The sequence below is a fragment of the Etheostoma spectabile genome, chromosome 12, assembly GCF_008692095.1.
Source record: "Etheostoma spectabile isolate EspeVRDwgs_2016 chromosome 12, UIUC_Espe_1.0, whole genome shotgun sequence".
NCBI classification, from domain to species: Eukaryota; Metazoa; Chordata; class Actinopteri; order Perciformes; family Percidae; genus Etheostoma; species Etheostoma spectabile.
Genome location: NC_045744.1, coordinates 13,741,315 through 13,757,541, shown reverse-complemented (window position 1 = coordinate 13,757,541; position 16,227 = coordinate 13,741,315). Strand labels below are relative to the sequence as shown.

The 16,227-nt window shown below is 39.2% G+C and overlaps 1 protein-coding gene across 4 annotated transcripts in view; it reads left to right on the top strand.

Moving 5' to 3' along the window:
- The first annotated feature begins 12,881 nt into the window (after positions 1–12,881).
- Positions 12,882–16,227, top strand: part of LOC116698497 (netrin-G1) — a 63,708-nt gene continuing 60,362 nt past the window's right edge. For 2 of the 4 annotated variants that reach the window (XM_032530440.1, XM_032530437.1), the window contains exon 1: positions 14,007–14,542. The gene's annotated coding sequence lies outside the window, so the exon portion shown is untranslated. Of the gene's footprint in view, positions 13,070–14,006; positions 14,543–16,227 lie in introns of those variants that run through there. The other 2 variants (XM_032530438.1, XM_032530439.1) reach the window with 2 other exon arrangements.

Sequence of the window (16,227 nt, the reverse complement as noted above, 5' to 3'; positions counted from 1 at the left end):
CCATCATTGTGTTCCATTATTGTGTCCATTATTGTGAAAGTAACTAGTGAGTGATACATGTATGTGGTGACAGCTTGTTAAAATCAACACAATATTGTGGCATCATAACTTTGCTATAGCACAATAAGGTCTGGATATAAGTGATGTAATTTCTAATCCTCCCAAACAATGGCTATCCACAGAAGCCTATCAAGCCATGCAAACCTTGGCTTTTCATATGAAATGAAAAGAGTGAATCCATATATCTCTCCATACCTGGCACCGCTGCAACTGTCTACCCGCTAGGCTCTTTGAGGTAGGGGGAACATTACATGGCTCTTTTTTTATGTTCTCTGTAAATCCTGTGGGGAAATTACCCAAGCCCGGTCACTAACGTTTGTGACAGATGGAAAACCTTTCCAAAGGGATTATGATGCCCTAGACTTGCTCTCGTTTCTCATTTCTTTTAAAGCCCAGGTATCAGTTATCTGTCAGCCGAGCTCTGGATTGCCTTGACAGAGGTGCACGTCTCGTCTCGCCCCTCGCCGTAGAGTGGATGAAATTTCCTCTTATGACCTCTCTGTCTCTGTCATTCACAGCTGTCAGGCAACACAATGACATGATGGCGACATTTGAAATGGACCCTAAAAGTGCCCTGTTGGATCTTGTTACCACTATCAACCCTAACCAAGAAAAGGCCACGTGGACTTTCACAGGTGACACGTTCCCAATTGCCCCTTAAAAGGGATTCCCTTTTAATTACACATCTGAAATAACATCCTTAGAGCAGAAATATACAGATTGCTCTGTTATAGGGGATGTTGTTGATTTTCCTTTTATTGAGATTTAATGTACTGATGAGAAAGGGTGGTTTTAGCTTCAATGGGTGTTAATCCAGGCTTTTGTAAGCATGTCCTGTTTCTAAGAACATTCCCACAAAAAACAACAGCTATGCTTTACATCTGTTAAGGTTTTATCTTAACAGAAAACAAATCTACAAAAATGTTAATACACAACAGTTCATATATCATCCTTTGAAAATTATTCAACACCATTTTTGAATGAGTGCAACCTAAAACAAAAACAGCACAAGGTACTTGTCCAGAGTAATACCGCACCTTGCTTTAAAGCATTCAAGTAACAGACATCGAGGGAGTGCAGAGATTAGATTCAAACTGGTGACATGAAAGCAACACAACTACTTCTCTAACCTGCAGGCTTCTGCCATTCCACACAATGCCATTGTGCCTTCCATGTTTAAGTGTTTGAACTTCCACGTGTTGAAGTGTTTAAGTTATAGAAAAAACTGCAGAAGCAAACCAAATTCCCCCGAGGAAACACTAAAGCAACATATTTGCCCAAATTAAAGGAACAGTTTAACATTTTGGGAAATACACTTATTTGCTGTCTATTTCACTTGCCACTTGTCAATCCCATTCTTGTTTCACTGTGTTTGTTTCAAATGTCGATAGACACCTATAAGTATGAATTTAAGTATAAATTATTGTTTTGAATAAATTGAACACGCAAACCATTACTGAGATGGTAGCCTATTCTCGGACTGCATTTAAATGTCACATATTCTCATTAAGAATATGTGATGGACCTATGATATTGCGCGAAAACAATTTGTAAGATATCATACGAAATTACGGTGACTTTCACATGACAATCGGCCACATGACAGTTATGTTTTGGGGTCTGGAATAAAGATTGTGGTTATGGTTAAAACACCGGTCCGCTTAAGTAGTACTCCCAGGACACGGACCCCCATTTCCTGGGTGAAAGTCTTGTTTTTACTGGTCATGAACTCTGCTCCCCCGCTTGAAAGCCTTTGTGTTGGGAAATAATCTTCCTTTGGACCTCTGGGTATTGGAGTCTTAAATATTTAAACTAACCCTTGCCTTCATTTGAGACTGCCACCATGGGGGAATTCGGTTTGTACATGTTTGATTTACCAACATATGTCTGTGCATGCAGTACATAGTATTGAAAAAAGAATTTATCGAGTGCACCAATAAAGCTGATTTTAAATTGACATCTAAAATTAAGTATTTTAACTGACAGAACCTCAGAAATGGGGGAGTATGCGGAGAGTGTAATCTTTGGAGACAGGGTTGTAATTTTGCTAAGTGAATCATCAAAGGTAGCCATTTAATCCCAGATCTGTCCCAGACAGAAAGAGACAACTCTTTTGATCAGGAAATGAGGCCAACGCTGGGCCTCCAGAGAAATACCAAAATCCATTTCGGGGATTGAAGTCAATTTTAGGAATGAAAAGATCAACAAACTATCTATTTGTCAAATGTTAAGCCTGCAGTTATCTAATTAGGTAAAATATACACAACTGAACACAACTGTTATTCATGTGTTGTAACCATAAGGAATTTTTAGTAATTCTAATTTTGTTGAAAACAACAACCTGCCAGCCAGTTCCTTAAGAGGCATTCATGATATTCGGGAAATCTGTTGATTAAGTAGAAGTGCAATTTAAGTTTATTATTTATCCAACAGAATCTATGTCCCGATAACTACATGGACAAATTGGATGGTTATGTGTTGGTTTTGTTGCAAACATGCCTCGTACCATTCTCTGTTATGCAACCATCACTCATATCACAGCTTCGATGGATGGGTTCTATTATTGAATAGAAAGAGAGAGAGAGAAACTGCAGGTGGTTGGTGTTTAATATTTAAGGAGGTTTTGCTGGATTACAGCACCTGCCTTGCATACTGAAGAAATACTGAGGATTTCTCAAATGACCTGAACTGCGAACCCTGTGGCCTCCACACCACCCTCCATCCCACAACATCTCCTTCACACCTATCCACCCACTACATCTCTCAACCCATCCCTGTATTCACCGCAAAGCCTGTTCTGCACCCAAACACTTCGCCTTCATGCTTTATTCATTTTCCATAACATGAACATAACAAGTAAGTCTCTGTCGGCCACTCTTCAGATTCTGAGATTAATGTAAATCCCGACAAACAAAGAGGATTCTGTGGTGGATGATAATGGATAGGTGCTATTTGCATTGCAATATGAATTCATTAGATCTGTCTATATCAAGGAGACGGCTGCCTATTTCAGCGCTGAAAAAACAATGCTTCCTCCAGATGAGGGGTGGAGATAGAGGTGTCCTTTTTCATCTGGAGAAATGTTTATCATGATTCCGACGCACTCCTTTATTTTCTGACAAATCAGATGCAACACTTTTATACCAACATTTGGGGAAGATATGCTGACACGCTTTCTCAGGACTCCCAATTCTGAAGCTTTTCATTCTTGTCCTCTCCGAGGCACTCAGCAGGAGAGGATGCAATGTTTTATGTGTAAAATGAAAAGAGGTGTCATGAGGCGTCACTAAATGCACAGGGACTGTGTTTGATTGCTTCGCTCTGGTATGAGGGGCTGTTCTCATGTCTGTTTGGTGCCTAACACTTGCTGCTGGTTTGCCTCATCATAAATAATGCAGTCTCCACCCTGCCCACCCAACAAACACCTAAATGAAGACAGCCTGCATTGCAGATTCTCAGAATGAGAAGGTTACTTCAAGGAGCATGGCAAACCCGAATAAGAAAACAACAAGAAACGTTTCACAAAGATGCCTCCATTTGAGGGCGGTGTTTTCAAATATGTGTATTCTTGTTGGAATGATGTGTGTGTGGTGTGTGTGTGTGTGTTGTGTGTGTGTGTGTGTGTGTGTGTTTTGTGTGTGTGTGTGTGTGTGTGTGTGTGTCAAGGTGCTTGTGTGCCCAGGTATCTGTTTGTGTGGGTGGAATAAATAAAGGCACCATACATATCAGGGGTAGTATAGAGGGAGAACAGAGAACACTATGGGTAGATACGTGAGCCTGTAAAATACAGTAACTCTATCTCCAAAAATATCATGTTTTTGGGGGAGATGAGATTGGCAGAAAAAAATATGTGATGACAGTTATCTTCCACATAAAAGTCTGCTCAAGGAACGCTCCAGAAAACTTGTGGCTAAGACATTCCAACTATGCAAAATCTGCTTCCCCTCTACTTTTAATCACCTGAGTTTCTGATGAAATACCTTAGCTGGAGGCATGTCAAAGCCTGTTAATAGTTCGAGTAAAGACAAACCAACTGTTCTCTAACTGCAGCATAACAATGAATGGCTGAATTAATAAACACATGCAGTTAAAAATGTTGGAAATCCATTTTTAATATTTATGGATTGCAGGTATAAAAGTTAGTAACTCCTTATCAGAGGGCCATCTAATAAACCATTGATTCAGCAGGTATACATGTTATTAGACTCATGCATTAAGGCTTGTATGCTTCTTACTTTCTAATAAGGCATGAGTAAACATTAGGCATCATTTACTGAAAACTGGTATGGATAAATAAAGTATATGTCAAGGTAAGAGTGCGCCATAGGAGAAACATCATTTAGCACGTAATCTTATTTTATATTGAAATATTGATATAATACAATATAAAAAAATCATATTTGAAAGACTTTTTACAGATAAAATAATCTAGCAGAATAAACACCTAGCAAATCAAAATCCTTAATCACATTGATGGCAAAATCATATAAAAAGCATATTGCCATAAAGAAGACCTGCTCAAACATAAAACTCATATGAATACAGTATTATTCTACTTAGCATCTGGTATTGACTCATATGTAACTTGAAAACAGCTTCTTTCTTGCATTTTCTGTCCCACACACGGATGACAGCTGACTTGTCTAAAACACATTAAATAAAAACTGCAGTTCATTTTATCTTGTTTCCTAAGATACAAACATTCACTTATAGAAACATTTAGATATAATTGACATCCAAATACATTGAATTGATTTGTCAGTTCCTCTGTACTAATTACTTGGAAGTGGAAGAATACAAGGCAGACAGATAGACCTGTAGTAGATACTTGTGTGGGACTAGAAAATGCCTTAAAGGAAAGGGAACGTCATAACTGTAACTTTGAAAGGGCACTCTTCAACTTGATTTGACTAACTCGGACTGGTAAAGCCTTATATAAACTTTGGCTGAACTTCAAATACATGTTTTACACAAAACAAACTGTGCATTGTTTCAAGACATGAAAAAAAAAAGTGAACTTATCCTTTAAATTGTGATTATACTTAACATATGTGTATACTCCACATCCAAATATTATACTACCAATAATTGAAGGTAGTATTATGGACCAGGTATTCATCTTATGTCCTGAAATATTTATATTTGAACTAATTGGGGTGTTTGGTCAGCGGCCCGTTGATGCTAACGTATTTTGTCAGGTGATGAGTGAAATTTGACTCGTACTCTGTGCTGCGACGCTGTACAGAGCAGAGCAGTTTCACGGGGCCGCTAATAGGAAAAAATTAAATGAATTGGTTTTCTTTCTGAACAGAAATGTAATCGGTGTATGTCCAACCCCCCCCGATGTGTAAAAACGACTACCGTGGCAAGCCTACTAATCACTTCTGGTCCTTGTCTCACCTCAAACTCAACTGGATTTGTCTGAAAATTGACTTGACAACTAAGGTTGTCTGGACTCCCACAGGCTACATACACCATGCTGGGTAATTTGTAACTATTATATAACATGCAGTAGGCATGTTTAGTGGCTAAAGAAAAGCCAGGTAATAATATAACTAATAATTACTATTGTAATTTCAAAGTGAGATGCAGTGCAGTGTAGGAGAGCCAGTGGGAGCACAGTTGTTATTTGTTGAGCTCGCAAGAGTTTTTGAAGATGTGATCTCTTTCCTCCTGATACTACAGCAGCTTTAGCAGTTGAGTTTATTTTTTGACGTCCCTGTGGTTTTTAAACATCCTAACAGGTTAACCTCAATGAAAGCATGTGTGAGTGGATTCTTAGTCAAGCACTTACAGACAAACAAATCAACATATTTATTTTGCTGTATATTCTAACCTTCTGAGTCAATATTCTCTAAGTGGACCTAAACATTAGCAGGCAGTCTCCACATCAATGGAGGTCAATGACTACCTTGTCGGGTGCCAGTGGTCCATGTTGGAAATAATGAACTGCTCCGAACATGACAGACGCAAATAGCGTGATATATGAGAGTAACAAGCTCAGCACAGGCTGTGCAGGCTTAATTTATAGTCAGGTGATTAATAAGGCAGAACCCAAGAAAAGTCCAATCCATTAATAGTTTCATGTTTGTAGGATAAGATGGTACTGCATGTTGAATAGAGAGATGCATGTAGTAGCGACAAAGAAAAATGAATGGCTGCTTGGAATTTTAATTAATGACAATGGCAACATTTGTCTGTGCTGAACCGTGTTACCATGCGTCCAGTGTTGGTTGGTTAGACTCTGATTACTGTCTTTTGAGTGCCTCTACCAGACCTATGTTATCTGTAATATAATCCAATTTATAGATAATAGATTCTGGGATATATTTCATCTAAGGCTGCCTTCTGGGAAGCAGACTAGTGGTGAGTGAAGTCCGCACAACAGCTGGATGCTCCGGAAAAATACGTTAATTGTGCAAATAAGGCACACACAATGATCCAGTTGTTGTGTAGACTACACTTGTTTTGAATACTTATGTGTGCTGCACCAGCAACTACATGGATGTGAACATCATCTTTCTTGAAGTAGAAACAAACTACTGAACTACTAAAAAAGCTACAAGACATAAAATGTTGAGCCAAGAAATACTGTCTTGGTCTGATTCTAATGTTTGTTTTTTTATTCCTTATGACAAAATTTAATAAACTTCACAATTTGCTCCAACAACTGACACCAGTTTCCCAGTAAATGAGCCTTTAAAATCCACCAAATAATTTATTAGCAAAGATCAAGGAGCAAAACAATTAAAACATTGTGGTCAACTATTCCATTTTTCTTATCTGCAATATAACACCACTGTACTCTCAATCCACCAGAAATCTTGCAAGGAAATATCTACTCTCCTCTGCAACACATAAAAGTCTAAACATTGTCAAGACAAATCAAAAGAACCTCGGGGAATATGTGGACTTTTTGGCATGCCGCACCTAATAAATGTCAAGAGGCTCACTTTGGTTTGTAGACATGTGAATCAAAACTTAGAGCTTTTGGAATCAACGCTGTACCGCAAAAGAAAGAAAAAAACGTACAAAGCCACCAGCAGCCTATTACCTAATGGGATGTTCTTTTTCACCTCCAAAACTAGCAGTGATTGTTTTATGACACGTTAAGCACTTTGATTTCATCAATTTTTAATTTAAAGTCATCTTGATAGCTTGATATCATCTTGAAAATTTGAATAAGCCTGTGGCAAGTACAGTATAAGCCATCATAAGTACATACAGCCACAATTAAACACTTAATAGCATCATCTCATTTGTCTATTGAAGCAAAAGGGCAGAAAAAAATCTGCATGTGTCAATGGGCCTATAGTTCAGATGGGAAAAGTTCACAGTTATCACCTCATTAGATTATCAATTTCATCCTAAAAGAACACTTTTATCTCCTTTCAAAAATTAAGAAGGGCTGTTAATGAACTGGTTTGTTCGTGCCATCTATCATGTTGTGAAATGTAGCACAGAGAATCTGGGCTCCAGCTGCTCATATGCCCTGGTTCTGGTGCAGCTGAGGTGCCACCCGCTTTCCTCTCATACCTGGCAGGGAAGTGTGCCACCCACTCAACAAAACTTTTGATTCCAGAGTGCAAAGAGTAGTCTGTCTGTCTGTCTGTCCTTCTGTCTGTCATGTAATAGATAATTATGATGGTTACCAACAATTCAACCCAATGCGTCATTTAAAAGGTTTCAGTAGTGAACACCTTACTTAATATTCTATTTAACTTCAAATTGGATTTGGTTCTATCAAATGTTTTCCTTTTCCTTCTTTGCAACAACGCCAAGTCCAGCTCCAGCCAGAGCATCCTATTGGTGCTTGGTGTGCATAGACTAGAAACGACAATCACTTTTGAAAAGATACAGAATCCAGAAGGATGATGATGATGGTTATGAAAGGGGGGGGGGGGGACAGTGACATGCTCGCCATCTGTAATGTGGTCTATACTTTGAGAAACAGTTGCTCCAACAGTACCACTTGTGTTAACCCAATAATCAAAAATGTATTGCATTGTACTTTTGTTCATGTTTCTGGGCTTTCATATCAAAACTGCAAGTGCATTGCTGTACAGGTTAAGAAAATTATTTTAAATGGAGAGTGTGACTTCACTCTCTTGGCCAGTTATGTGAGCCATAGAGGCACACACTACCCTTAATTTCCAGTAAGTTTCGTGGCCAAATTAGGTCTTTTTATCTTTGGATACAGAAGTTATGATGGCAGCAATTTTACTGGGGAGAACAATTGAGAAAAACATGTTGCTTTGTTTCGCCCCAAACAATTATTAGTAAGTAAGGAATCTGTCTTGCTGTCATCACTTGCGGCAGGAACTGCTAGGAGGAGTTAATTTAAAGGTGACATAAAGTCATTTTCAGGTTCATATTTTGGGTTTCTACTAGAACATGGATATGCAAAAAACACAAATTTTTCTCATACTGTCTTTCTGAATATACCTGTATTTAACCTTTGTCTAAAACGCTCCATTTTAGCACCTCTCTGTAAGTTCCCCTCTCAAAAAGCTAAGCCTGCTCTCATTGGCTTGCAAGAAAAAATAGGATGCAAGGTGGTTCTGAAGCTGTAGGTGGAGATACAGATGGGGGGGCAGTATATTCTAATGAGCCTGCATGTGACATAGAAAGGGGAGCTAAATCTGAATGTGTTGAATCCCTTGTTTTTTGATCTAGAAAGCCCAGTTAAACTGATTGGGTTGTGTTATTTCACAGTGTGTGGATTGTTAGGCACTCCTGATAACTAAATGTGTGTGAACACATTGAAAAAGTGTGAAAAACAATCCCCTTTAATGTTGTCAAGTCGAAAGAAACATGCTGATTTAAAAGTTGTTATTTCCGTACAGCTGTGTCAATCCCATTCATACTTGTTACCTATTTTGTGGCCATTTTTCTGTTGCTATTTTTTTACAGAAGTAGATAGAGAGCCAGCTAGCTTTGTAGGCAGGTGGCGTCACAATTTTTAATGTTATGTACAAAGCTCTAATGGGTAAATTGCTTCTTCAAGCTGCGAAAACTGCCATCAATGAGAGCAACACCCAACAAATTTTAATCGATGGACAAATCAGAAATGGGACAAGACAATCCCTATGGTTTGATTTGTTTTTGATCATTGTCTTGTGGTAACTTAGTAAACTAATTGTACTGGTAACTAACAGAGGTTATTAAGACATAGAAGTAATTGCAGTTTGATTTATCTTTTACATGTTTACCATAAAAGTAATAAGGATGTTTACAAACTTAATGAATACATTTTATGCTTAGTGTCTCAAATCAGCATTACTTTCCCTGGCACGCACACGCGCACGCACACGCACACGCACACACGCACACACACACACACACACACACACACACACACACACACACACACACACACACACACACACACACACCAGCAATGCTTGAACTAATTCCAAAGAGAGGTTTCTGACTCTCCCATCTCCTTCCTTGCCATGATCACTTCCTGTTCTAAGCTGCACTGCAGTGGCTTTGGCATAATCTCCCGAAAAGTCACATATTTCTTGTACACTGACACTTTTATGTGTGGCAACAACCTACTCAAATTTTACTTGGTGAAAAGCTACACTGTCACATCATATGCCACCACACGGTTGCTCAACTTGTCACTTTAAAGGTAAAGTTTCACCAATTATCAGTAGACTTCTGGTGACGCAATCAGCAAAGGTAAACAGATATAACAACCTTCTCACCCAAACTCTACAATAGATGAGCAATGTTTGTCAGCAGTATGTAAATTTTACTTTAATTAAAGCCAGAAGCACTCTGAGCTCTTTATGTAAATCACCAATACCTGAAAAAACAACTTTTGGGTTAACTTTCATTGGGAATTTGGAAGTTATCTAATATTTATACCCCTTCTAATTGCATGCCATAATTATAACCTTGGCCTTAAGAAAGGCTTAGGAATAAATTGAATTAATTGGCAGCCATAAGTTGTGCCTGCATGCTGATTTACTCTGCTCCAACTCTGGAAAAAAATCTGATTAGATACACTAATAATACATTTAAACCAGAAAGAAATGCTTCATGAGAAGAAAAAACAGAAGTTTGGAGCTGAGTGGAATCAAAACAAGTGTTATTCTCTCTTGCATAGACTCTCAACCCACACATAATGACGAGGTTAAAAGAATGGCTGGACAGACTCATTCATTCTCCTCATCATATCTCTTTAGGTCTGAATGTTTCTTCATCCTCTCTCTATCTTTATCTGTGCATATTTCTTCTATTTTTCTCTCCCTTGACTGCACACACACCACACAAACCACACACACACACACACACACACACACCACACACACACGTAAAGGGCTGCTGATCCCGTCCCCCTCTGCAGTCTTCCAACATGCAGCTGGGGTCACGGATGATTAAAGCAGTGGCAGGTGGACTCCACTTTGAAACTATCAATAGACCCCTGAGAGTTGAATCAAACAGCAAACCCTCCATCTCTGTCAGCGTAAGCTCTGGGTGGCACCGAGGGAGAGGACATGCAGAGGGTGAGAGGGTGAGAGGGCAGACTCCACCTCTGTATCCTCATTGTACAACGTAGCATGCTGCTGAAAAAACCGTGGAGCAGCTACGGAGGAATTCCTTACTCTATGATGTGATTTCAAGCAGGCATTGTTGATTCATTCAGATGACCCTGCAGCCTTTGACCCATGGGGGCTGTGAGGGAGCCATATATTGCAGCAATTTGTATTCCTACTACGTCAAACTACTGTAGTGTGCAAACATTGAAATTCAATAAACTGTGGTCTAATAGTTGTTCCTTTACTACTGTTTATGGAATAAAAATTGGTAAAGCAAAAACAGAAACCCCAAAAATGATTGTGATTGTGGAATATTTTTTTTACATTGTGGCTTTGGACATTTATCTTTTTAGCCAATCTAGTGGCATTGCTGTAGCAACGGCAAGGGCGGTCAGTCAGTCCACCACTTTGGATAAGACTGAAATAATTTAACAACTAATATATGGATTGCCATGCACTTTTTTCCAGGCAATTATAGTCCCCAGAGAACGACTCCTAATGATGTTGGTGATCCTCTGACTTCTTCTTCTAGCACCACTAGGAGGGTGACATTTCTGATTTTGAGTTAAATGATCGAAAACTGTTTGAAGGAGTGGAGGAGTTACCATGACATTTAGTACAGAGTAGTTGTAATCACTTTAGTGATCCTCTGACTTTTTACCTAGTGCCATCCTAGTTTCCTCGCCACTGTCACACTAAATGCTTGCTCTTGTGTGAATTAGTGGAATTGTTGGGTCTTTGTAAAGTGTCTCAAGATAACGCTTGTTATGATTTGATACTATAAATAAAATTGAATTGAAAATTGAATCATCAGGTCAGAATGTTTTTATTTGTCAAATATTTGGTTTATGATTAAATGACTGGAAAACAAATCTAAACCAAAAATACGCTCCTATCAGCCTTAGATGTACTTTGTGTTGAATGTACTTTGTGTTGAACATAATGAATGAATATAACACAAATATTAGCATGCTAAAACACTAAACTTAAACTCAGCGTGTTAGCATTTTCACTGTGAACATCTTAGCTTGTTCTATCTATCCATCCATCCATCCATCCATCCATCCATCCATCCATACTGCTTATAATCAAAATGACAGAGCACAGTCATGGAAATGTGACTGTCAGGGCGGGATGGTAGCATTTCCTAGAGGAATGATTTAATGGAAATGTCAAGAGCAGCAGTCGCTCTAAGCAAAGGCTGAGCCCTCAGATACAATGTGAGCCACTTTACCTCAGTGGGGAAGAGACACTTGTTGTCATTCAGCTCCGGTCCCAACCAAAATCTGTCTTTATCAGAACAGAAATGGCATTGTCACTTTTTAATGGGATTGCAGGTCTTTCATTCCATTTTTCGAGTGCATATTAATCAATACGGGCTATGGTTCTATTTAGGGGGCATTTTGAACACTTAACTGCTTAGCGTATATGCTCCAAATAAAGAGTATTGAAGAGCAAGACAAAAACGTTTTGATGTACACTAGTACTTTCTGATACTGTATCTAAAAGAAAGAGATGACATGAAAATAACAAAAACAGCTAAATGGACACCTTGAAAACAACATGGTTCATTACAATGGTTTTATTCTTAAATAATAAAATACAATTGATGAATAGATCTAAGGAGGGGAGGAGAGAAGGACAAGTGAATGACTAAAGATTAGAAAAAAAAGATTGAGGGAGGAAGTAACCCAATGGGAGCCCTAAATTTCTTACTATAATAAACTGGATTCATAAAAATTTATTTCTAAACGGTTATAAAGAGCTTTCAAGCATAATTTCAATTGATAATATGTCACTTTCGTCATTAAAAATCCACTCCAGCATGCTGTGAAGTTTCCTACAGGGCGCAGGAGCTGTCCAGGGTGCTGAACATGCAGGGTTAAGTAGATTAGCAGACAGTAAAGACAGCATAATGTAAGAAAACTGAAAAGCTTTCCAGAGCAGAACCTTTGCATTTCTTGTTAAACGATTTAGAAACCAGAACTGAGCTCTGTGTCTTCGAAGGAACAAAATCATTTTACACACCTCTAAAAATGCGAATGGAGAATATGAGGGCTAGAGTTCCTGATGCTAAAACTCAGGAGCATTAAGCCTTTATGCACCGACACGGTCCACTCAATTACTGTGGTGACCTTCAGATGGGCGCGGTTGTTCTTATCGTGCAATCTCCGCCAGTTGGCAATACAGCACAATTAAAATGCGTGTTCAAAACGACCTGTCACCGCGGCTGTTTGCCGTGCTGCTTGGCACCCTGTAGAGGAGGGGGTGACATCTATGACTCCTCGCCAAGGGAGCCTGGTAGACGCACCTAACTGTAGTTATTCTTTCAGCTCTGCCTTCAAAATTCGCCAAATAATTACACCAACAAGTCCAGCCAGAGGAGTTTTTCTCCTTTTCCTTATTTATTTATTTTTTTTGCAGCAAAGCCTCAAATCCCAAACATTCTTAGATGGAAGGTAAGCTCTTCTTTTGTTTTTCCGGAAGCATCGAGTGCGGCTGAAGCGGTGTTGATCTGGTAATAGTCTGTGTCTGTGACCTCTGGTTCTCAGTTTATAGACAAACAAACGAATTATATTGTATTTTAAGATTTAGTTTTTTTTTTTCCTTCGGCGATCCAATTCTTGCAACTTAGACTGCATTCTGATTGCGTTGCAACCTACTTTGAATGCCTGCCTTGAGGACTTGCCTCTGTTAAGTTTCGGTGGATTTACTCTCCACATGCATCCCCCGTCATGCTCCTGAGACGTGATAATAAAAACTCAGTCAGTTTACTCTAGGTTTGATTTGCCTTTAGATATATATGTGTGTGTGATAGGCCTATTCTTTATTAGAGGTGAGGATTGCAATGCCTATTACTGTATACTGTAGTCAACCTGTTTGAACTGTTGTGTTTTCCGAATGACATCGGTGCGTTTAGGCTTGCAGTTGTTTGGGCTGTTTGGGCAGCTGTAGAAAGCGATGCAGCTCGTGGCAGAGTAATTATCGGAACACTTAATATAGAAGATTCCACTAGTGCCCCTGCAGCTATGTTTACGTTTACAAATCGATTCGTGTTAAGGGTTTAGGATTTCCTTCATATGAATAAAAGTGAGAATATCATTTTCCATGATTTTCTACAAACATCACAGCGAGATAAAGTCACTGGCTTTGTTGAATTTTAGCGACGAGTTGCATTTTAAACACAGTATCAGCCCTTATGGCAAACAACTGTACCGCCTATCACAATAAATTGCTCTAGGGAAGGCTGAATACTTGGCGCAGTTGCTCGAAATTAACAACCGCGTAAAAACAACGGTTGAAGTTGAGATTTACAAGCAAGTCAGTATTATCTTTAGGACCCGGCGGAGCGCTATATGTAACTGGACATAATGGCTCCATTTTAGAAAGATTGCTTATCTATTTCCTCATCTCCCGTCCACAACTCGGCTGGACAGAGAAATCTATCCAAACGACTCCAAGAGTTGCTCTCCATTGGGATGTGTTTTAATACGCGTTTATGGAGTTAATTTGTGACCACTGTGAATTCCCTTGAAGGCTATACTTGAAGTGTCTTTCGTGCACCATTCCGATGAACGCTGAGCCAAGAGCAGCGCTGCGCAAAGCCAAATAGCCTGTGTGGACACCAGACCAGTCAATATTCGGCGGCGTTAAGCGCGAAAGAAAAGGTCTAAACGTGAGCGAGTCCTGGAATGCTATTTGGAAGGAAAGGCAGCTTTAATGAGGAGCAAAAGTTTAAAGAAAAGTTGTGAGAAAGAGAAAACGTTGAGCGCCTTCTGCGCATACATCGCTTTTATTGGTCCATCGGGTGAAATTTGAATACATTGGTTATAGAAGAATCAGTAAAAGGCGTATGGAAATCTTTCTGCAAGTAGTCTTGGCTGTAAGTAACTTGTTGAATGAGCAGCTCGTCCCAGGAGTGTAAGTTAAAAGTGAGTATTGTTTTTGCATACCGTCACACAATCGTAACTAAATGGGCAATTATGGGGTAATTATAGTGGGCTGTTTCATGGGCGGAACATTAACTGTAATCAGGTTTCAAGAGGGTTAAATGAAAAAGGAATGAGCGGCGCACATGTAATAGAATACAAACATTCAACAGCGTTTCTTCAATTTCCTTTTTAAGAGGTTTTACTGTATTAAGGAAATTGTCTTTGTTTTGCAAGATGTGGGAGCTTATAAAAATAGATTTGCATTACTTTATCTAAAGCTGTTGTTAGTCTAAATGTACCCCCATTATCCTCATTCGAACAGCCTAAATTCAATAAAATGGACTTTAACCTGTTGCGCAGGAGGTCAGTAAAATCAGATCTAGGTGTGCCTCGCCTCTGCGCAAAATCTGACCCAGAACATACCGAGCACAGCTTATGTTACGTCTAAGTTCTGATAAATGGTTGCTTTCTTTGCATCTTTATTTAACCTGGGTATATGAACTGTGAAAATATAAAAATTATTTGACTTTTTTCTTGATCTTTTTCCTCTGTTTCTTATTGCATGCATGTTACATGTCCTGGATTTAATATGTGAGCAACATATTCTGTGTTTTTGCATGTTAGTGGTTCAGGAGAGGAACTTTGAATAATATATGGCATCATATTTCATGTGTGGCAGTGGTGTAGGCAGGCTGGTTCTCTAGCTGGGCTCCACAGTGAGGAACCCTCACATTGTCACCACATCAACCACATCCTCTCAGGAAAACTATTTGCAGAAACGCACAGTCAGTCCTTGTTGTAAATAAAAAGGCATTCTAATTACAGAGGATAAAGGAGCAGCTCTTGGACATTAATTGTAATATTGTATGTGCTTGGGGATAGTGCAGCAAGAATGCTGTTGAGAGACAAAAACATGGAGAATGGTTTGAAGAGAGAGAGCATGACTGAAATTGAAGGAGCAGAGAGTGGAGTGAAAAACAATAAGAAAACAAATGTGTACACACATGCTCTTGCTTGCCAGTAGATCCCACTGTGACTCATATGGAAGGGTTTGTTCTTGGCACGGAAAAAGTTGGAAGCATTAACCGTTTATTGTTGCGCTCATCAGCCAGCCACAAAGCATCAGTCTGCTCAAACTGGCAATGGATCAGAAGTTATTGGTTGGAAGTCAGCAAAATCAATACACACAACAAGGCAGTATTGTACCTGTGAACATCCAAAATCCTGACCATGCAGGTGCTCGATACAAAAAATCAAAACAACAAAATAGCAAAATGTTGCATGATGAACCACAGAGTGAGCATCAGTTTAGGCTGTCGGAGATTTTTTTAGTTTTTAATTCTAAAATCAATAAAGGTGTCATCTTGAAAATACTGATGTCAATGTTAAAGACACTGTGGAGCACAGGAGCAGATATGATGTCCTGTTTTTCAGCGCCATAAACAGCTCCCCATCACTTTTCCCTGTAGGGGTGCCAAGAGGTGAACAGAAAGCCACAGTCCAACATGGCATCATGACTTCGCGTAAATGTACACGCCAACTTCCTTGAGCCAAGTGGCATGTTATCTGTACCCTTTTTTTAGCTATCCGCATGTACAGGTATGTCTACGCTGTATAGACTGGGCGTACACATTCACACCATTTGCCATGTTATCACGATAAGAACGTCTTATTGCAAGAAGAAA